General features: G+C 42.7%; 1 protein-coding gene across 6 annotated transcripts in view; it reads right to left on the bottom strand.

Annotated features, from left to right (window-relative positions):
• Nucleotides 1–24,382, bottom strand: part of STARD13 (StAR related lipid transfer domain containing 13) — a 285,728-nt gene that overhangs the window by 65,750 nt on the left and 195,596 nt on the right. Inside the window, exon 1 of one of the 6 annotated variants that reach the window (XM_040426135.1) lies at nt 20,214–20,358. The exons of the other annotated variants lie outside the window; for them this stretch is intronic. The gene's annotated coding sequence lies outside the window, so the exon portion shown is untranslated. Of the gene's footprint in view, nt 1–20,213; nt 20,359–24,382 lie in introns of those variants that run through there. 6 annotated transcript variants of the gene reach the window in all.

Raw genomic sequence — 24,382 nt, 5'->3', positions numbered from 1 at the left:
CAGGCCACTGTGCCTTAAAGGGGGTTTACTATGGTTTTTAACAGATATGCTCGTGTAGTTGCTTACGTCATGTACATCTCCATGCAGATTTTTTTTTCTTTCAGTTTGAACTCTCCTGACCCATTTTTAACATGTAAACCAATCCCTCTGATTTGTTCCCATCCTGTATGTGGCACTTCCTGTTGCTGTATTCAACCAAACCCATGATGCACGTCTTCTTCCTCTGCCACAGCTCCGGCACCGCCCCTAACACCCAGCTCCTCCCACTCATCTGGTTACATAGACACTCCCACTGTTGGGACTGGGGTTCCTTGGGCCCACCAGAGGAAATTATTCTTGGGGCCCAACACATAAATGATCAATAAAAAGTAATAGGTTTTGATTCAAACAAATAGACCCTAATGGTACATAATTGGCTTCAAAGGCAGATCCAAATGGGTTTATTTCTACTGGGCCTTTGGGGCCCACTGTGGTACAGAGCCTGGTACTCTGATGGGCCAGTCCGACGCTGGACACTCACCCATCACCGGGGTGGATAAAAATCAATGATTTTTTTTTAAAATGTAAAAAAATCGGATTTTGTTTTATTTAAATCAGATTCTTTTTATATAAAATGCTTTTTGAGGAAAATATATTACCATCCAAAGGTTATTCCATCATGAAATAAAGATTAGTTTTTTAATTATGTAGAATAAGGCCTCTTTCACACTACCGTATGGCTATTTCAGTGTTTTGCGGTCCGTTTTTCACGGATCCGTTGTACTGTTTTTTTGTTTCCGTTGTGTTTCCGTTTCCGTTCCGTTTTTCCATATGGCATATACAGTATACAGTAATTACATAGAAAAAATTGGGCTGGGCATATCATTTTCAATAGATGGTTCCGCAAAAACGGAAGGGATACGGAAGACATACGGATGCATTTTCCGCATGTGTACCTTTTTTTTGTGGACCCATTGACTTGAATGGAGCCACGGAACGTCATTTGCGGGCAATAATAGGACATGTTCTATCTTTCAACGGAACGGAAAAACAGAAATACGGAAACGGAATGCATACGGAGTACATTCCGTTTTTTTTTGCGGAACCATTGAAATGAATGGTTCCGTATACGGACCAAATACGGGACGCAAAAAACAGAAAAAAGAACGGTAGTGTGAAAGATGCCTAAGGCTGTATATGTTTAATTTTTTGGGTAAATAAATTCCATTAGTCCATTCACAATGTCATGCTCTTCCAGAGGTTTTTGTAAGATTATGGACAGTTTCTCTGCCTACAAGATATTATCACAGATGCTTGGTTTACTTTTGCAGTTCTCAAAACTGAATTTGACTCAGCAGAGATCACATGCCTCTTCTTCACAGCAAAAATGTTATAACATGAACAGAGTTGAGAAAAAGACCTTAATCCTAACTTCTACAAACCTATGAATGCAGAATCAACCTAATCAAACTAATATGAAAAGTTGTCATTCTAAAAATCTTCATCTATTTGCATATTATAAGTTATACCAGCAAGAATTGGTCTTTATGTAGAAAACTATGATTTAAATCAAGCCTTACTGACTAGGGATTTAAATCGTGATATTATAGCTTGATTTAAATCAAATCCACCCTGCCCATCACGGACATGGACATAACAGGAAATAAGAAAGAACTGCATGGACAGGGTCATGTGACCACAGCCCAGAACAGAACATAGGAGCAATAAAGATAAAAGAAATACTTTACAAAATTACAGCTACCTTCATAAATGATTATTTTAAAGGGTGATGAAGGGTGGAAAAAAATCCTTTAAGAGACCCACAATATGCAGCATAAAATACGGTAATAGCTAAAGGTAATTGGCATAGACGACTTATAGTACTAAGCATAAAAAGTTGTAATTACTTTAAATATCTGACTTTGAGGGCCCATGCATAGACCCAGCACAGTGACTATTTATGAACCTGCAGACCAAGTATCTAACATTTATTAAATGTCTGTCAGATGTTTGTTCACCAGACAGCACAAGAAGGTACATTATCGGACTTAATCCGCCACTTTGGCGGATTAAGTGTCCCAAAGGCCCTGGGCTGTTTCTCAAGCTTAGACCCCACAAGTAAAAAAAAAAAAACATATACACTGCGTGCAGAATTATTAGGCAAATGAGTATTTTGACCACATCATCCTCTTTATGCATGTTGTCTTACTCCAAGCTGTATAGGCTCGAAAGCCTACTACCAATTAAGCATATTAGGTGATGTGCATCTCTGTAATGAGAAGGGGTGTGGTCTAATGACATCAACACCCTATATTAGGTGTGCATAATTATTAGGCAATTTGGCAAAATGGGTCAAAAGAAGGACTTGACAGGCTCAGAAAAGTCAAAAATAGTGAGATATCTTGCAGAGGGATGCAGCACTCTTAAAATTGCAAAGCTTCTGAAGCGTGATCATCGAACAATCAAGCGTTTCATTCAAAATAGTCAACAGGGTCGCAAGAAGCGTGTGGAAAAACCAAGGCGCAAAATAACTGCCCATGAACTGAGAAAAGTCAAGCGTGCAGCTGCCAAGATGCCACTTGCCACCAGTTTGGCCATATTTCAGAGCTGCAACATCACTGGAGTGCCCAAAAGCACAAGGTGTGCAATACTCAGAGACATGGCCAAGGTAAGAAAGGCTGAAAGACGACCACCACTGAACAAGACACACAAGCTGAAACGTCAAGACTGGGCCAAGAAATATCTCAAGACTGATTTTTCTAAGGTTTTATGGACTGATGAAATGAGAGTGAGTCTTGATGGGCCAGATGGATGGGCCCGTGGCTGGATTGGTAAAGGGCAGAGAGCTCCAGTCCGACTCAGACGCCAGCAAGGTGGAGGTGTAGTACTGGTTTGGGCTGGTATCATCAAAGATGAGCTTGTGGGGCCTTTTCGGGTTGAGGATGGAGTCAAGCTCAACTCCCAGTCCTACTGCCAGTTTCTGGAAGACACCTTCTTCAAGCAGTGGTACAGGAAGAAGTCTGCATCCTTCAAGAAAAACATGATTTTCATGCAGGACAATGCTCCATCACACGCGTCCAAGTACTCCACAGCGTGGCTGGCAAGAAAGGGTATAAAAGAAGAAAATCTAATGACATGGCCTCCTTGTTCACCTGATCTGAACCCCATTGAGAACCTGTGGTCCATCATCAAATGTGAGATTTACAAGGAGGGAAAACAGTACACCTCTCTGAACAGTGTCTGGGAGGCTGTGGTTGCTGCTGCACGCAATGTTGATGGTGAACAGATCAAAACACTGACAGAATCCATGGATGGCAGGCTTTTGAGTGTCCTTGCAAAGAAAGGTGGCTATATTGGTCACTGATTTGTTTTTGTTTTGTTTTTGAATGTCAGAAATGTATATTTGTGAATGTTGAGATGTAATATTGGTTTCACTGGTAAAAATAAATAATTGAAATGGGTATATATTTGTTTTTTGTTAAGTTGCCTAATAATTATGCACAGTAATAGTCACCTGCACACACAGATATCCCCCTAAAATAGCTAAAACTAAAAACAAACTAAAAACTACTTCCAAAAATATTCAGCTTTGATATTAATGAGTTTTTTGGGTTCATTGAGAACATGGTTGTTGTTCAATAATAAAATTAATCCTCAAAAATACAACTTGCCTAATAATTCTGCACTCCCTGTACTGCACAGTATACCAACCCATTCCCCCCCCCCCCCACCTTCCCAAACCTGGTACTAAAGTGATATCTAGATGGACATTACATTAAGCGCTATCACACATACAGCACCCCTGCAGTTCCCCCAGTAGTGATAATGATCCCCCTCAAAGCCCCAAGCAGTTATAATGCCACCTATAGTGCCCCCAGTAGTTATAATATGCACGAAGTAGTGCCCCGGTAGTTATAATATGCCTCCAGTAGTTATGCCCTCTTGTAGTGCCCTCAGTATCTATTATGGCCCCTTGTAGTGTCCCCAGTAATTATAATGGCCCCTCATAGTGGCCGAATAGTTAGAATGCCACAGTAGTAGTGATAAAGACAAAAAACAGAATACTCATCTGATTCCTGCTCCAAGCAGATCATAGGCCTCTTCCAGTCTGTGTCCTCAGTTGCCTACATCCCGATGCAGGTAGGCACAATGACATCATGGTGCTTCCGGAGACCCAGGGCAGGCATACATTATGATGTCATGGTGACTGCCTGTGCCGCTCTACTACCTCATACTGAAAGTGAATTCATATGTGGGGCGTTTTGGGTGGCCATGAGCCCCCAAGGAGCCTCAGACTCCGGACAGCTGCCGAAAATTCCCTAATATAATCCTCCATTGCTTGTACATTATATCACAGCTCTGTACAAGGATCCATAATATGGTTTGTTAATGAGGTTAGTAACAGCTACCAATGCGTCCCATGTCTCCATGCCCCTGATCTAGATACATTTAACGATCTGTTAATCTTTCTTAATTCTATATGGGTAGATTTGTATTCACTGCATATAAACAAGGCTTCCATTCACTTGCAGCAAGCAGGGCTCTTAAAAAATGGTGAGGAATTAAAATATCAACTATATAAGAGTAACTGAGCTTGTTGAAATGCTTTGTATAAATAATACTCAGTTTCTATGGGCAACATATCCAAATCAGTTCCTTACCCGAGGCCCCCTACGGTATCATTGAGGCTTTCAGACGCACATGATGTTTGCTGTCAATGACCAGGAAGTCAAATCACCGACATGACAACTCAGGGTTACACAACTTAATGGTAAGTGACCAGCCGTAACCAGCAGCATGTGCCTGTATCTCATTATAGAAGTTCTGCAAAACCGTGACTTTAGTATGGATGTTTATAGGCTTGCCGGAGGATGAGCTTAATGAGTAATTTCTTTTATTTAGTAAGTCGGAGAACAATTCCTAAAATCTGCTGAATTTAAAGTGAAAGAAGTACAGCCTTGTTTGCTGCCCACAAATAATTATAGAGGTGGACCTATCCATAAATCTATATTACAAGATGAAATCCATCAATGTAGATGGCGTACTGTGTACAATTTTGGGCTCCTGTGCAAAAGAAAGGCATAAGGAAGGTTCAAAGGAGGGCAACTTAAGTAATAATTGAAATGGGTGGACGGCAGTACACAGAAAGATTACCTAAATTAGGGTTATTCAGTCTAGAAAAAAGACGGCTGAGGGGAGAGCTAATAACTATGTGCAAATATATTAATGGCCAGTACAGAGATCTTTTACTCTGCGTCTAAAGGAAAGAACATTATTCCATCAACATAGAAGAGGATTCTTTACGGTAAGAGCAGTGAGACTATGGAACTCTCTGCCTGAGGAGGTGGTGATGGTGAATTCACTAAAAGAGTTCAAGAGGGGCCTGGATGTATTTCTGGAGTGTAATAATATTACAGGCTATAGCTACTAGAGAGGGGTCGTTGATCCAGGGAGTTATTCTGATTGCCTGATTGGAGTCGGGAAGGAATTTTTCCCCCTAAAATGAAGAAAATTGCCTTCTTCTGGATCAACTTTTGAGGATAACAGGCTGAACTGGATGGATGTACTATATGTCATTATTTTCAGCCTTACAAACTATCTTACTATGCTACTGCGTAATGGAATAAGGGCAGATGAAGTCAGGAAAAAGTAATTGAAAAGCTACGATCTCACTTTCAACGTATACTACTGCAATGGATAGGGGATAACTGTTAGATTGCTGGGGTCTGACCCCACTGATCATGAGACTGTTGATCCCATGTTAACCATCTGAATGTTGTGACGGTCAAGCATACTAGCTGCTGCACCTTTCAAACTTTACGAGACTGCCAGAGACAGGGGATAACTTGTCAGTAATGGAATACCTTTTTAATGGGGCTGTTAAAGAAGTCGATGATGCCTCTATTATACCTTAGTATGCTTTTGATTCCATCACATGCACACATTTTGGCATGTTCAATAAAACTTTTTATGTGTGCCCGTAAAGTGTGTCAAAAGGCAGTGACTTTTTAGGGGGTTAAACGCCACACAGCACCATTTTAATGAAAAGTAGGTGGGATATGGATGCAGGGCCGGCTCTATCATAAGGCAGCCCAAGCGGCTGCTTGAGGGCGCAGAGAAGGGTGGGGCGGAAAACAATTAACTTGCTAACTTACATTTACCCCGCTGAGCCTGTGTGCCGAGCAGCCCGACCACCCCCCCGGCCCAGTCACAGAGCGGCAAGCAGCTAACAGGCAGCAGCCGCAGCAACAAATACTCTGAGCTACGAGACCCTGGTGTATTTAAATCTCATTTAGCATGTCTTTCAAAAAAGTTTCTCCTGGGATTTGAACTTGTGACCTTTCACATCAGAGGCAAGGCATTTACCCACACAGCTATGAGAGCTGTATAACTAGTTACTTAAAAAAAATATATAAGACTTCTAGTGCAACTTTGATACCTAGAGTACATACACATGACAGCTGCCCCAGCACACTGTGTATGGATGTAGCAGAGCTGGGTGTGTTGGGGCAACTGTCATGTGTATGGTTGTACACTAGGTATCAAAGTTATCTACAGTAGAAGTCTTATATATATATTTTTTTTTAAGTAACTGGCTATACAGCTCTCATAGCTGTGTGGGTAAGTGCTTTGCCTCTGATACAGAATATCATGGGTTTGAATCCCATCATAAACTTTTCTGAAAGACAGGCTAAATAAGAACACGATTACCAAATCTTCAACACTAGAGGTTGGTGGGAACACAGGAAGAGGAAGAGGCCTGCATGGAGGTAAGTATAAAATATACATATATTTTTTTAAATACCGGACTGTTACTTTACTACCATGGTGGAGGGGGGTAGGGGGGCTATTGGCGCCATGATACTGGCACATGGAGGGGGGAGGAGAGAGGCACTTGATACTGGCACATTAGGGGGCAGGGGGAGAGGATGGCACTATGATATTGGCACATGGGGGGAGGGGCAAGAAATGGACATGAATCATGAGGGGCAGAAATGTGAAATGATGGGGGGGGGGGGGGGGCGCCAAAATGTAGATTCGCTTGTGTTGACAAAACTCCTTGCACCGGCCCTGTATGGATGGTGCTTAGCAAGGGGATGTGGCCTCTCATGGACCAACAAACATGAAAAATTCTTATTTGTCTTCCTATAGAGTCCATGTATTCCGGGCGTGTGAATAAGCTCTTACAAGAGTTTTTGTAGAACTGTTTATATAAAATATTGAAAATTTTTTTATATCTACATATGAAACCCAGAGATTATCAGTTTATCAGCAATAAGAAAGTCAAGAACAGGGTTGAGAATCCTTGAACATATACTCTGAAATTACAGAAGTAACCAGTCCAAAACTAACTATCCAATAAAAGGCAATAAGGGGGTACACCACAACATGATTCAAGACCATCACTTACTGTACATGAAACCCTATACAGATACACCTCAGAAGATAACTCTGCTGTGGATCTATAAGTTTTGACTCCATTGATTCCTCCAATGAAGGGACCAGTGCACTAGATACAGTAAAGAACCCATATCTACACTGTATGATCACCAACTGGACCAACTCCTTTATAAACTGAAGCTGGTGATCAGCAGTCCATGTTCAGAAAGCACCAGCAACCAACTGGTCAACTATTGCCCCATTCACACGTCCGCAAGTGTTTTGCGGATCCACAAAACACGGACACCGGCAATGTGCGTTCCGCATTTTGCGGACCACACATCACTGGCACTTAATAGAAAATGCCTAATCTTGTCCGCAATTGCGGACAAGAATAGGACATGTTCTATTTTATTCAGGAACGGAATTGCGGACCCGGAAGTGCGGCCCCATAGAAATGAATGGGTGCTCAATTCCGTTCTGCAAAATGCCGCCTATACAGCAGCCTGCCCATTCAGCAGTGTCTGGCCATTCATTTTCCAGCCAGGACAGTAGATGGGGCTCAGGTCTTTCAGAGCAACAGATGCTCTTTGCAGTGACTATCTGCTCTAGCTACTGTACTTTAGGTGGGAAAGGTCCTGGTGAAAAAACTCCTAGATTTATGTAAAATTTTATGCGGAAGGTCCTGCTTCAAAGAAATGAGCATTAGTTGGCATAGATGAAAGAAAGCATCCTTTGACTGCACAGAGATGATATTTCTCCTTGGCATTATTCCCATTGGACTGGCAAACCTAACAAACTACAAGTACTGCAGATCACAGCAGAGTAAGGGTACAACCCCGCAAAATCGTGAGGGCATTGGTTCCCACGGGTGGGTAAGGCTTGGCTGTATATGACCAGCCAGACTATAGCGTCATACTCTAACCCTGCAGTGGTCAGCTTGCTGGATTGCTTTAGAAGCTTGAAAGGCATGGCTTTTACACCCTGTAGGACCTTCCTCATCATATTATTTTATCTAACGCCTATAAATAACATAATATAAAACAGATGCCTAATATGAAAAATAACATAAAAAGTGTAAATGGACAGAACATATAGTTTATCCTGCCAGCTGCCATGGGTTTGGGGTTCACAGATTAATGGTTGGTTTAATATTAACCTCCTGTTTTTGCCTACATACTTGGCGTCTCGATCGAATACTTTGGGTACATTTTGTAAGTTTAGTCTCATTTACTACCAATGAAAATAGAGACGTCCCATGGGCTGCATGAATTGGCAGCAACTAAATGTTTGTGTAGGTAGTGTGAATTACAGAACACGAATACCCATACACTCCAGAGGTTCCAACATTTTGAAAAATTGAGTATAAGCTGCATATGGATATATATTATAAGGTCCTGTAGCTGTGGGTCCTGTAGGTCCCAGCAGGTCTTGGCTTAATAGTACATGGTAATGATGTGCCATGCTCAAAACTTGATCATTGGCTGCCAGGGGGGAAACACAGACAGGATGTATATGTACATGGACCCATTGCCCTCCAGTAAGGCTAGCTTTACATCAATGTTTTAAAATCCGGTATAACAGAACAGAACTCCGAAATTGCTGGTTCGGGCATATTTCAGACACCGGTAGTGCCCGGCAGTTCTCACTGATTATAATGAGATCCGCTGGGTTTCCAGCATGAATACTGGCCTTCCACTGGACAAAATACCACTGCATACAGGGGAATAGCTCTGGCAGAATGTTCAGGCCCCCACAGAGCGCCTAGCTTGGGGGACACATGGGGGCAATGAATGTATTTGTTCTCCCTCCTTCTCCCCCTTTTTTGTTGGTTTGTCTTTCCGCCGGTATTACCTGAGGTGATTTGAAGTTCCAGTTTGGTCCGGTTTGTGCTGGGTCTTGTGGCCGGCAGTAGAAGAAATACAACGGGTCAAACTGAGCATCTGATTGGTTGCTATACGATGCTGGGGGAGATTTCCAGGTTTCTGATTTGTTCGTGCTCCCACAGCGGGAAGCTTCTCCCCTTTATATTGAGAGGTTCACCGCTGCTTCAGGGCCAGTAGAAGAAGATTTCATCGGCGCCCCCCGCCCTCCTGTCATTTTAATGTGTCTTTTGTCGCATTGTTTATTAGTGGGGCTGTATCGCTCAGCTAATGCCGAGTGGATCTTGGTTCATATGGATGGTTTAAGATTGGTCTATTTATTGATATGGTTTAATGGTTTGAATTTTCACACTATGTTATGGTTACCCATAATAAAGCACTGCGGCCATTTTATTCCATAACGTCATTGTATGTGAGTTTTATTTATTTATCTAGAGTTAAGCTTTGGGTTTAATTGGTGTCATTTGCCTCCATGTCGGTATTCAAGCCAGAAACCCGGCAGACCTCATTATAGAGACTAGGGTCCATCAGGCACCAGCGTGTCCAGCAATTCCAGTTTCCTGTTCCTATACTGGAACAGAATCCCGGAATTTAAAATGTCAATGTAAACCCAGCTTAACTCTTCATAGAGTAGCTCTCGAAAAATGCATCCACTTGGGAGCCATAAGGTTCACTGGTTTCAGGGGCGGACAGGGAATTTAAAGTGGCCCTGAAAAAAAAAAAAAGTGGCCCCAGGTCCAAATTGATATAAGGAAGGGCAATAGAAGTAGGGGGGGTTAAGCAATACCATAGCGCAAAATACCATCCCATCTGAACTATATATCAAAGTGCAGCACAATATATTGCCCCAAAATCTGCCCCTTTGTGGTGTCCTTGAATAGATGCCATTTTCTGCCCTCTTCCACAGTTGTCTCTGATAAGGATATGAAGCAGGGGACTAGGGGTTGAGGTGTGGGCCACAGCAGTTGAATTCAGGAGGACATGTCTAGACACTGGCGGGGTACATGAGTTCCTGATTGACACAGCTCTAACCCCTTAGTGACCAGCCTGTTTTTGGCCTTACTGACCAAGCGTTTTTCTTCCTTTTTTCATTGTCGCGTTCGAAGAGCTATAACGTTTTTATTTTTCTGTCTATATAACTTTGTAAGGGCTTGTTTTTTGCGGGACAAGTTGTAGTTTTTAATGGCACCATTTTGGGGGTACATATAACTTTCTGATTAACTTTTATTAACTCTTTCTGGGAGGGAGATGGGAAAAACAGCAATACTGCCACTGAATTTTTACGTTATAAATTTTACGGCGTTCATTTTTCGGTATAAATAACATAATATCTTTATTCTCTGGGTCAGTATGATTACAGTGATACCAAATACATATAAGGTAGTTGTTTTTACGTTGTACTACTTTTTTGCAATAAAACCCCTTTTTTTAAAAGAAAAAAATGTTTTTGCATTGCCGCTTCCCAAGACCCATAACTTTTTTATTTTTCTTTCTATGGACTTGTGTGAGGGCTTGATTTTTTGCGGGACGACTTTTATTTTTCATTGGTATCATTCTGGAGTAAATGGCGCTTTTTGATCGCTTGCTAGTACGTTTTTTCAGTGGCACATAAGAATAAATTAGCAAGTCTGTCTTTTTTTTTCTTAACGTCGTTCACCATAGGGGATAATTTGTGTGATATTTATGTAGTCTGGCTCGTTACAGATGCAGAAATACCATACATATGGGGGAGATTTTTTTTTTGCTATTTTTTTTCATTGAAAAGCGTATTTTCAATGGAAAAAAAACGTAATTTTTTTATTTAATAATTTTTTTTTTTTTTTTTTACCACTTACTAGTCCCACAAGGGGACTATAACAGACAGTATTTTGATTGCTTTTAAAATGCAATACACTATCCCTATAGTGCGTTGCATTTTAATGGCAATGCTATTCTAACATTGACCAGCAGGCTGTGCCAGAGAGGTGCAGCCTGCTGGAAATTACTCAAGCCTGGTCTGGGGCCTACATCCGACCCATGCCAGCCTTCACACACATCAGCACCCCGCGATCACATTTGCGGGGTGCCGATGGGAGACAGAGGGAGTCTGCTCCCTTTGTCACCACTGTACATGCGGGAAGCGCCATTGCCCACGGCATGTAAAGTGTTAAACAGCCCAGATCGGCACTCCTGCCGCTCCGGGGTTTTAGAGCAGGGCCGCGGCTCTCATGTGAGAGCTGGGTCCCCGCTGCATGGGGGACCTGTGCAGCGCTTAGACTTAGCTGCCGTAAAAAAGCGGCGGCCCAGCCTAAGGCCCCTTAGTGACCGCCGTAAAAAGGCGTATGAGTGGTCACTAAGGGGTTAATTACCTCTGAGAGCTCATTATGTACTCAGCAGCAGAGAGGATGACTTGGGCGGCTCCCTGGGCATCAGCCCATCGGGAAATTTCCTTGTAAGATCTATGGCCAATCCACCCCTGACTGGTTTAGTCCCTTGCAGGCACTCTATTAGACAGTAGGAAATGGCTTTTAAGGCGACAGTGCTTTCGAACATGCACATATACACTCACCTAAAGAATTATTAGGAACACCTGTTCTATTTCTCATTGATGCAATTATCTAGTCAACCAATCACATGGCAGTTGCTTCAATGCATTTAGGGGGGTGCTCCTGGTCAAGACAATCTCCTGAACTCCAAACTGAATGTCAGAATGGGAAAGAAAGGTGATTTAAGCAATTTTGAGCGTGGCATGGTTGTTGGTGCCAGACGGGCCGGTCTGAGTATTTCACAATCTGCTCAGTTACTGGGATTTTCACACACAACCATTTCTAGGGTTTACAAAGAATGGTGTGAAAAGGGAAAAACATCCAGTATGCGGCAGTCCTGTGGCCAAAAATGCCTTGTGGATGCTAGAGGTCAGAGGAGAATGGGCCGACTGATTCAAGCTGATAGAAGAGCAACGTTGACTGAAATAACCACTCGTTACAACCGAGGTATGCAGCAAAGCATTTGTGAAGCCACAACACGCACAACCTTGAGGCGGATGGGCTACAACAGCAGAAGACCCCACCGGGTACCACTCATCTCCACTACAAATAGGAAAAAGAGGCTACAATTTGCACGAGCTAACCAAAATTGGACTGTTGAAGACTGGAAAAATGTTGCCTGGTCTGATGAGTCTCGATTTCTGTTGAGACATTCAAATGGTAGAGTCCGAATTTGGCGTAAACAGAATGAGAACATGTATCCATCCTCTAATGGCTACTTCCAGCAGGATAATGCACCATGTCACAAAGCTCGAATCATTTCAAATTGGTTTCTCGAACATGACAATGAGTTCACTGCACTAAAATGGCCCCCACAGTCACCAGATCTCAACCCAATAGAGCATCTTTGGGATGTGGTGGAACGGGAGCTTCGTGCCCTGGATGTGCATCTCAATATGGGCCAACATTTCTAAAGAATGCTATCAGCACCTTGTTGAATCAATGCCACGTAGAATTAAGGCAGTTCTGAAGGCAAAAGGGGGTCCGACACCGTATTAGTATGGTGTTCCTAATAATTCTTTAGGTGAGTGTATGTCTGGACAACCCTTCTCTGAGGAAGAACTGGTGAGAACCGAATTTCCTTCAGTCTAAAAGCAAAAATCCAAACAGATGTTATTGCTGTGAAAAGCTGTGGTCTGCTACACATTTCTCCAACAGCGGCCACTGCAGGAGGAGTGTGGTATTACATGATGCCCATTAGACGTAACGCATGCTGTTTGAAAAGGAGGATTCAGAATACATAAAGAGCATAAAAATGCCTTGGTTATTTTCTTACTGATTCTTTTCATTATTTTTTGCTGTGTTCGTAACTGATGGTAATGTCTAAGTAGACGAGTTTTGGTTGACAACAAGAAATGTTTTGGAGCTATGAGTAACCATAGTAAGTGACTGCACTGTATATTTACGAAAGAATCTATGTACACTAAGAAGCCTGCATTAAAAAAAAAAACTGGAATCTGACAATAAATGGGAAGAGCGCTCTTTGGACTTCATTGACCTTGACGTTACAACACAAACTACGGTAAATATTTCCATGGGATTAATCAGACCTGAGTAGTTTCCAAATCCTAAGTGACCTTCTCTGTGAACTTCAGGGCTCTCTTCCTGAAATAAATACTGTATGTGTATTGGAAAATATCTATCAAGTCCATTTATGTAGTGCTCATTACAGGGTGTAAGACAACACGAGCAAAAGTAACCGCCAAAAAGAAATAGATTTATACGCCAAAAACTAAGATGTCTGTTCTCATATTACAAGCATGTTCAACATAGTAAAATGGGAACGGTATTGCTACAGGAAGAGGTTGTCACATTCTTTTGGCACCACTTAACAGAAATGATTAAATTGGGCCTCTCTCTTTTTTGTGGGCAGAAGATTGTGGACCTAGAAGAAATGGTGGGCCCACCATCAAACTATTTATGTGTATGAGCAACTTTACACTGCAGATATACATTATATTCAAATGAGACCTTTTTTTTTTTTACTGATGACCTATCCTCTGGATGGGTCATTAATATCTGATTAGTGGAGGTCTGACTGCTCAAGGTGTTGTATCATTTAGATAAGACCGTTTGCTGTGATCTAGATTCCTTCCCATTCAATGCATATGTCCTGAAATCTTGCCGTTTTCACTCTGGCCACGAAGCACCAAATCCTGGACATCACTTCTCAGTCATCATCATCATAGACAGAATTAAAATAAAACGTAACACCTGTATTCTGAAGCTGGAGTCAGATAACACAGAATCCAGGCAATAGTCCCAATTTACCCCCTCTCCCTCCCTGCACAGGTCACAGGCCATGCCCACTACACTGCACATTTATTTCATGTTATAGGATGTCCTTTTGTTATTGCATTGTGCATATGAAGATGTGAAGATCTTTATTTTGCTCTTACAACCTACCCACCCATCTTTCCAAGGCTGTTTTTCCCTGAATTAATTGCAGACCTATTGACACAAAGAATGGTGAGCCATTTTGGAGTCGGGTCCAGGGGCAGATTGGCCATAGACCTTACAGGGAAATTTCCCGGTGGGGCGATGCCCAAGGGGCCACCTGGGCTCTCCTGAGGGCCGGCCAGTGGAAGTTTTTGGGGATGCATTTTGTGCTGCTGGCAGTATTTTGTGATGGACTGTGGTATTTGGCTCTGTTGGGGTGGTGTAATGTGCCACAATATGGTATTGCTGCCCCTGCCTTCTATCAATTTCGACAAGAGTACAAAACGGGGACACTTTTAGCATTTTGTCGAGGACCACTTTAAGTTCCCAGTCTGCCCCTGGTAGGGTCCCATCTATAAGACATCACCATGTAGTGATGGATGGGCACAAATTATTTTGGCCAATATATATTCGCTAATTACCTGATATTCATGTACATAGTGAATATAACCTATTCAATGTTTTCAGAGTGCTATTGCATTGTGCGTATGCCCACTACAGTTTCCCAAGTCAATAGGTCATCTCCAGACACCAGTTTCCTATGGTCCATGTGGCTGCTGTAAAAGCTTGTATTACAACTGCCGATTTTTCGGCAAATGATCGCTAACAAGCGTTCGTATGAACGCTTGTTAGCGAACATCTTGCGTTGTAATACTGCCGCAGATTGCCCAATGAACGAGCAAACACATTGGACAATCCAAATCTTTTGAATTGTTAAAAAAATTATTGTTTTCAGGTGGCAGATTGTGGTGTCTAATGATGACCTGCCGCCAGCAAACCACTATACAGCATGGGGACAAGCGATGGCATAGCGATCACTCCTCCCCATGCTGCGGAGAAGATTGCCGGGACGGAACGCTTCCCTCATCTGCCAAATCAGGCTGTGTAATACAGAGCGGAGCAGCAGCTCAGATAAAATGTCTGCTTTTACAGAAAAAAAATCTATAAATATACAATAAGAAATCAAAAAACATATAAGAATAAAATAATGTCTGAATCAGGTTTTAATTAGTAAAAAAAAAAACTACCTCTGAATATAGTGTATTAGTTAAATTCAATAATCTTAGCACTCTGACATCATCCAACAGATTGTAACATGAATGCCACCTCTCGAAAAGTTCATAGTCTGCTTTGGAACCGCGAACTCTGGACAACACTCTAAACATCAAATGGTGTTATATTTCTTTATATTGTGCTATAGGACGGGTTGTTCTTCTACATCTCATACTTTTAGGTCACTCACTACATCATCTAATCATTCTGAGACCAATCTTAGAAAATGCCTCTTCACAAGGCTGCATTGGTTGTGGATTACTCAGCCATGTTGTACATACATGATGTAGTAATCAGGTCTATGAACTAACCTTGAAAGTGTCATGAATGAGTGCTGGGGTGGAGTGAAGAGCAGTCTATTCAATGGTCAGGAATATAGGTAATATCAATTAAATACTTCATCTGTAGACCCTCATACACATTAGACTAATATTGACTGAACCAATAGATTTCTGCTTGGCCAGACAACCATCTACTTTGTATGGAGATGTCCTGGGGCGGACTGGGAAAGTGGCCCTGGAAAAAAACTAAAAGTGGCCCCATGTCCACTGACAGAAGGTGGGGCAACACAAGTAAGCAGGGCCAACCAACACATGTAGGCTGGGACAAGAGAAGTAGATGGGGCAAAGGATAAGAACAAAATACTGCCCCAGCAGAACCAAATACCAACGTGCAGCACAAAATACTGCCGTCCGTGCCACAGTATGAAACCATTATCATCCTGAGGACGGCAATACAATGCTCCCACATTAATTAATGCTGAGTGCATTAGATCTTTATGTACATGGCTGGCAGCTATGATGAAGGCTTGGGCATTCCCACTGGGCATCGGCCCAACGGGAAATTTTTCTGTAGATTCTAAGGCCAGTCCGCCCCTGAGGTGTCCTGACTTTCTCCAGTGGCAGATCTTGGCCCACAAGCATGTGTACAGGGAGTCAAAAGGAATAACTGTCTGCCAAAAGGGCATTTGGCCAACGGTTATCTTATGTGTATGGCCAGCTTTTGGCTACCATCATCTATAATATGGCTGCATTTTAACATTCATATTACAATCCAGACCTCCCATGTTTGGCTTGATTGACAGGTCCCTGTACACAAATAGGGAGAGACCTATCAATCAGGCCAATAAGGGTGAATTTATTATGTATTATACTCACTTATATAGCGCTGACATATTCCGCAGCGCTTTACAGACATTAGCATCACTATGTTCACAATGGGGCTCACAATCTATGTTCCCTATCAGTATGTCTTTGGAGTGTGGGAGGAAGCCGGAGAACCCGGAGGAAACCCACGCAAACATGGGGAGAACATACAAACTCCATGCAGATGTTGTCCTTAGTCGGATTCAAACCTAGAACCCCAGTGCTGCAAGGCACCAATGATAACCACTGAGCCGCCGTGTCCATGTGAAGCAGGCAATGAGTCCACGGGAGGACAATTTTGTAATCTAGTATCTAGGCGAAAATTGACTTTTTTTTTTTCTTAGACTCTACGTAATATCTCTGTATGCCTCTAAAGAAGTCCTAAAGATGTATTACGGGTTTGTACGATGCAGAGGTCGTACAGCGCCATGGTGTGTTTGTGTGCAGAAGTTGTAATGCTCCGGCATGGTGCTATTCTTTTCAGGAGTTACGCATTTCGGGGCCTGTATATTATGCTTTACTGGGGTAAGATTGCATAACCTCACTAATTATGCAATCCATTGTTAAAATAACGCACGTCATTATCACGCAAGCATGAAGCAAGCCGAAGGGCAGAGGCAGCCAATAAATTTGACTTCTACCTATAAAACGCACTTTTTACAGTCCACGTTCCGTTAGCACAGCACTCATTTCTACGAAACATACTTAGCTCAATTGCCGTTGTTAAGGACATTCATTTCTTTTTTCCTCCTGCGGTTATTACAAGGCGCAATGTTTAGCCTTTCATTTCCAATTCTGCCTGCACTCGCTCCTTTCCCAGATCACAAGTAAATACAAGTAATCAGTAGGAATTTCAGTGAAATACATAAAGCAGTCATCCTTATGACTTTAGCAGAAGATAAACGATTCCAGACATTGGATGCGATCCACTTTCCCACACAGGCTACAATGTTTTGTCATCCATATTGGGTAATAACACTGGGATTTTTTTCCCGTCAGTTAACAGCCAGTTTTTTTTCTCCAGCTTCTGGCCTGTTCAAAGGCGTATGCACTAAAACCAGCACAATTAGTCTTTATCTGCTATCATTTAGTAAAATAAATATTTAACTCCAGGCAGCGATGACTTCTAAGATTTTCCATTTCAGCCTGATCTTGAAAAGCCGTGCGGGACGGACCTGTGGGCGTCTCACCGCTTCTCAAGGCAAAATGCTTTACTTTTAAAATCATCCTTTCCACTTTTTCTTTCTTTTAAATGCTTAAAGGGTATGTCCAAAATTCTGTAAGGAGCATCGGTCAGATGTTCAGGGCACTGTACTGAATGGCACCCCAAGCAATGCTCAGATGTGAATGCCGTAGGCTTACTATGGCACCTCCCGGCCCGATTGGTAAGCTGAAAGGAGTAGGAGCCGTGACCACGTTGTGCACCTCGGCTGATCAGATGCTCTTTTAATGGCAGTGGTCCAGAGTACGTGTAATAGCAGTGACTGAAGAACACTACCATGATCATTTCGTGGATATTCTTTATTAGAATACAATTACACGACTGTAAGTGTTTTGCGGTCCGCAAAGTGCGGATCCGCAAAACACGGATACCGGCCATGTGCATGCATTCCGCATTTTGTGGACCGCACATGGCCGGCACTATATAAAACGGCCTATTCTTGTCCGCGATTGCAGACAAGAATAGGACATGCTCTATAGGTTTTGCGGGGCCGCAGAGCAGAACTACGGATGCGGACAGCACAGAGCCCCACTGAACTGAATGAGTCCACACCTGTTCCGCAGAAAGGATGCGGGCCTGTTCATACGACTGTGTGAATGGCCCATTAAAGGGGTATTCTAGGCTCCAGATATTGATGACCTATAATCAGGATAGGTCATTAATATCCGATTGGTGACGGTCCGTCACCCCCACCGATCAGCTGGTCCCTGCAGCCTCCAGCGCTGGAGCTAGCACTCTGAATGCAGCAGGAAGCACAGCTCCATTCAAAGTGTAGTGGTCATGCTGGGTTACTGCAGCTCAGCTTCTGCTAAAGTCAATGGGAGCTGAGCTGCAATGATCTGGCATGGAGCTGCTCGCCAAGGGTGCAGATAACAGCTGAGCAGGGGGACGGACCCTCACCAATCGGATATTAAAGACCTAGCCTGACGACAGGTCATCAATATGAAGAACCTGCACAACCCCTTTAACAGGTCACTCTAAACACCACATCACAGTTTATGAATACAACTAATCCATGTAAAAACTGTCCTGGTTTCCCACAGGAGCCCAGATAAACTATTAGGGTTACGACCAGCAGAATTTTGAATGCAGCTCTGGACTACAATAGAGGCTGTTACATTCAATAAGCTATTAAAAGGTAGGCATACTTCCACAGTGTGAATCTAGTGGTCTACCAGGTCTCAGAAATAAACGTACGTTTCCAGAAGTCTACATTTTTCTTCTGCCGCACGTTGTGATAGACGTAGGAGGTCATGTCCAACAGATGCCATTGCAACATCATGTTTGGTAATAGAAAAACAGAGCAAAGTTGTCTCAGCTGTGCAACGCGAGTCCCAGAGATCCAACTGGTCATACGGTTCCTAGAAGGACGCTTTTCTTACCTACGCATGTCGTGTGACTCGAGTCGTTGTCATTATTACTACAGTACTTCTAGAGCAATGACGATAGTTCGGTCCCCGATAGCAGCAAGTGATAAGCACAGACAATCTGCACAAACAGAAGAGTGCTGGGTTTGTCAGTCTCGCAGGGCTGAGTTTGCCATTTGACACAACTTATGGTCATACGACAACGTGTCTTCTGTGGTGAACGTAATGAGATATAAAGGGGTCTGCATATACTGTCCTCTACCCAGACTAGTCACCTCTCCAGCAATATCCATTTCAATAAACATTAATGGAACACTTTCTCGGATAATTCGGTATTGTTCGCTTTCTTTGTTATTGCTCCTAGGAATGTATTAATAAATTGCCAGCTGGGTGTTACCAGTAGGGGGGTGTCACTCCACGCTCTCACCCTGTCCAATCAGAGCTACAGTGTGAGGAGACACCCCTTTGGCAAGGGAAATTGTAAATCCCAATGGACAATTTATAAATAAGCTTCTAGGAGGAATAACAGAGGAGTGGCACAATGCAGAATAATGAGAAAGGATGCTCTAGAATTGTCATTTTATGGGGAATATGAGTATTTACTAAAAAAGACATGTCAGGAGAGGTCACAGGTCCTCTGTAACGCAAATACACCATGTACACTGTCTTCTCAGTGAGCTACTATTATGCTATAATTAAGCCTACAGCAGGTCGAAACGCGTAAGCTGTTGGTTCTTCCCCTGTGATGGATATTTTTAATCAAATCGAATAAAGCCCCTGTTTTTATGGACACTGGACTTGACTTCTATCCTTACCACCAGACTTAGTCTCATTAAACTCTAAATCACCCCTAAAGTGAGCGGGTGACGCACAAAGGAAGGTCAATGACAAACGCAGCTTTGCTACATCTGTTCTGTGAACAAAAGATGCTGTCGAAGTGTTTCAGTTATATCTCGTTCGTATAAGGTTACATGAAAGCAACATGTCCTACTGGGTTGCCGATCCATATGTCCTAGGCATGCTGGGACTTGCAGTCCTCAACAGCTGATGTGAGGAGTGTAACTACAGCACATTGTCGAGCAATGCAAGCATGGTAAGGTAGCAGTCTTGGGAAATTCCTGACAACCTACTGCACGAGTATCCTCTTAAGACTCCTACCTCTTGGCAGAGGTTGATCTGACTCTACCCATGCAGTATAATAACAGGACGCAGAACAGTACCTTGTCAGCGTAAGCTTTCCTTCTATCATGATCCTGGGGTTCCCTGCATTCTGCAGCCCGCTCTGGTCCCCTATAATCCAGCCACCCAGCTTGTATATCCCGCTGATGCTGTGTACAGCTGTGCTCTACATCTTTGCCCGGCCGACCAGTGCTGGAACTGTTTTCACAATCCCACAAGCCCGGCCCATCCTCATAGAGGAACTAACAGCTGGAATTCCATAAGTTCCTCCGAGCAGCTGCTTGTAGCAAGAGAAGAGGATGATGAAAGCATGTATCATTGTCAGTGTGCAACTCCTCTAGTGATTATACATCCTGACCCGCTTTGTTTTCTCCTAGTTGTATCCATCCTTTCTGAAAATCCTGAAAGAAAATACGAGAATCGAAAAAGAGAGTGTGGAAACGTACAGGTCGGTGGGAAATGGGGATTTAGGACTCCACATATAAAAATATATACGCTTTTGGCCTCCATCAGTATACTTTGGAATGCTTTTTTTTTTCTATGCAGTCAGCATCCAGTAAAAAAAAAAGTACATTGTGCGGTATACTTTTAAAAATGTTTTAACACGGGAGCCTATGGGCTATGAATGCCACTGTGGGGGGAATTTTTCACAGGGGGAATTTTTCACAAGGGGAATTTTGGCATTGAGCCTGCATTGGCGTAATTCTCAATGTTATATCACTGAAAAAGGCCCCTTAAAACGTAACTTTTATTACTAAATGTATAAAGAAATATTCAATAGAAAATCACTCAACACTGATTTAATTACAAACATAATAATTATAACCTCACAGGCAATCCTGAGTTACCTTGACTGAGGTTATAAATATTATATGTTTTGCTTTGTTTTTTACGCACTTATATAGCACTACTATATTCCACAGCACTCTACAGACATTATCATCGTGCTGTCCCCAATGGGGCTCACAATCTATGTTCCCTGTCAAAGTGTTTCTTTGGATAGGACCGCGCTACCTCTGGAATCACAGAGAATCCACAATCGAAGCCAGCAAGATATTCACAAGCATGGGGAAGCAAACAGGCCAGTCAAAACCTCTCCTCCTCTCCTTTCCAGGCTTCTATGGAACACCAAAATTGCATCCAATAGTGAAGTACCGTCATGCAAGTCGGAGTAAAAACGGTTTTATTATACTCACAATGCACACGTATAAACAAGCAGTATACAATGGATCAAATCACCCGACCCGGGTTTCGCTCGGCTGACGAAGCTCAACCGAGCGAAACCCGGGTCGGGTGATTTGATCCATTGTATACTGCTTGTTTATACGTGTGCATTGTGAGTATAATAAAACCGTTTTTACTCCGACTTGCATGACGGTACTTCACTATTGGATGCAATTTTGGTGTTCCATAGAAGCCTGGAAAGGAGAGGAGGAGAGGTTTTGACTGGCCTGTTTGCTTCCCCATGCTTGTGAATATCTTGCTGGCTTCGATTGTGGATTCTCTGTGATTCCAGAGGTAGCGCGGTCCTATCCAAAGAAACACTTTTACCTGTGTGAACTGTACCCACTTCACCGTCGGGACCTGCGACACCACCAAGCAACGTACTTTTGAGGCTTATTTATTTATTTTTATAAATATGTTCCCTGTCAGTCTGTCTTTGGAGTGTGGGAGGAAACCGGAGAACCCGGAGGAAATCCACGCAAACACGGGGAGAACATACAAACTCCATGCAGATGTTGTCCTTGGTCGGACTCGAACCTAGGGCACCAGTGCTAACCACTGAGCCATCATGCTGCCCATGGTTGTAAATTGAATATTTTTTAATACATTTGATAATAAAAGTTATGTTTTGACTGGCCTTTTTCAGTGATGTATGGTTATACACCCTTAGACTACATATATTGTTTGAAACAGTGGTAGTTTGTATTTTCAACATTGCACAATTGGCACTCCAGGTTTTTGCACGTCACCCTCCTATTGCAGTGAGATTGCGCCTTTTTAAAAATTCTCAGTTTATGAAATTGGTGTGTCAGTAACAGATACATGCCGGCTTTTCCACCCCCTTTGTAAAAGTGTCGAGAGCAGCATAAAAACAAACAAAAAAAAGTTTCAAATTGTTTGTGCCAACGTGGCATGTGGCACAAATTGTGCTGTTTGACACCAGTTTTGTGGCACATCACTTTAAACTGTAATTCCATCTTCTGACATGCAATAGAGACAGGCAAAGAAAAACAAAAAAAAAAAAATACTTGTTGTGGTAAGTGGGCTTGGACCCCTAGAAAATTTCCAGAATGAAATGATAACAGTAGTAGTTCTGATTGGAGATTTATTGGATCTCGTATACAACTTTTTGTTGTAAGCCACAAAAATGAAAACCGTTCTGCAGGTCTTTCCTCTGGGAACCAGCGTGGCTCTCGGCTCACAGATATCACCTTCCAGATCATCTAAAGGGGGCTGCTAAATTGTGCTTAGATCAGCAGATTTACATTATATTGTCATATCTATTTTAAGCTTATATCTCCAAATGGCAAAACCACAGTTAGAGTACTTTCACACTGGCGTTTTTGTTTTCCGGTATTGAGTCCCATCACAGGAGCTCAATACCGGAAAAAAAAACTGATCAGTTTTATCCTAATGCATTCTGAATGGAGAGCATTCCGTTCAGGATGCATCAGTTCAGTCCCTCTTACGTTTTTTGGACGGAGAAAATATTGTTCCAGTGAGCAAAAGACACTCGCAGGCTGCCAGCTTCCTCACCGCGCCTGCGCCGAATGCTGAACTGCGCGAGATTTCACCAGAGCACAGGGCTGGCAGAAAGGACTTGGAGGGAGACGACAAAGAACGGAGCCTCTAGGAGCAGGAACAACGCCCCCCCCCCCCGCTCCTAGAGGCTAATTAGCATATTATAAAAGTTAGATTTCTGGCGTAACGGGGGCATAGATAAAAGTAGGAATAGGCTAGTTAGGTTTAGCTGACATTAGCACATCGCTAATGTCAGCTAGCTTAATAGGGTTAAATCTGGTGACAGTAACCCTTTAAAGGAACGCTAGATATGGAAATGAATGCTAGAACTAAACACGAAATATAGTTGCCCGCATTATTAGCCTGCAGCATTTTCTGCTTGATCCTGATACACACTATCTTCTACAAATACTACAGAGAAGAGTTAGTCCTCCTGCTTAGGCCAAGTTCACAAGTCAGTTATTTGGTTATTTCCATCAGTTATTGTGAGCCTAGGTTCAGGTCAAAAACACAGAACAGATGTACATCTTTACATTACATCTAGGCTTCACTACTAGTTTTGGCTCACAATAACTGATGGAAATAACTTACCAAATAACTGAAGTGTGTTACAAGCAACAGGAATTTCCCCGTTGCTTCATGCTCGCCTATTTACTACCATTGTTGGGGTATCTTGGCTTGGTTAATTTAGGGTGGAGTTGTTGATTGCTTAGCCTTTATATGTCTAGGCCTTTTCCTAAGTACCTTGGTCCTGTCTATTGAGTTCTATCAGTATAACCTGGGACGTGTGGTCCTCTGGCCTTCTATTCTCAGCACTAAGGATTTGTGTTTGCTGAGTTTTTTTTTCTTTTCTTGGCTGTCTTTCTGGGTTGTCTTTCAGAGCAGGGTCAGTTCAGTATTTCCTTGTGTCTGTTCACTGTCATTCCTCTTCTCTCACCCTGTATGCCATTACCATCTCCTATCTACTCCATTTCCTGGCTCCAGTCTCCTCCCTCCATAACTATCACCATTCGCTTCCTGTCATCTATCACTGAGTATATTTTAGGACATTATATTTTGCCAATGTTGATATATGCTTCATATGTTTTTCCAGTGATCTGCCGGCTGTTTTACAATTCTGCCCTACTGTAAGTCCTGAGGGCATCTAAACACCAAGAGATGCTGTACGTGGAAAGGTGACTGCTCCAGGTGAAGTCCAGATCTGCAGTCTTGTGACCAATCGACATTGTAATACTTATCTGCTCCATCTTCAGCTGGAGACTGACTAAGGGGGTGGGGCTTAGAAAAGGGGGCGGGCATTAACAATCTACTGCTGACTGGGCACAGCAGGGAGGCTCCTGCTCAGACCAACTGACTTACAGCCTGACACAGGAGGAGGATGGACATGGCAAGAGAGAAAATGTCTTTATATACTGTATTTCTCAGTTTTAACTGTGCTAGGAGATAAAATGAGACCAAGGTAAAG

Source organism: Bufo bufo, chromosome 3, assembly GCF_905171765.1.
Source record: "Bufo bufo chromosome 3, aBufBuf1.1, whole genome shotgun sequence".
In the NCBI taxonomy this organism is placed as follows: Eukaryota; Metazoa; Chordata; class Amphibia; order Anura; family Bufonidae; genus Bufo; species Bufo bufo.
Note: the sequence above shows the minus strand (reverse complement) of the source record. Positions and strands in the feature narration are given on the sequence as shown.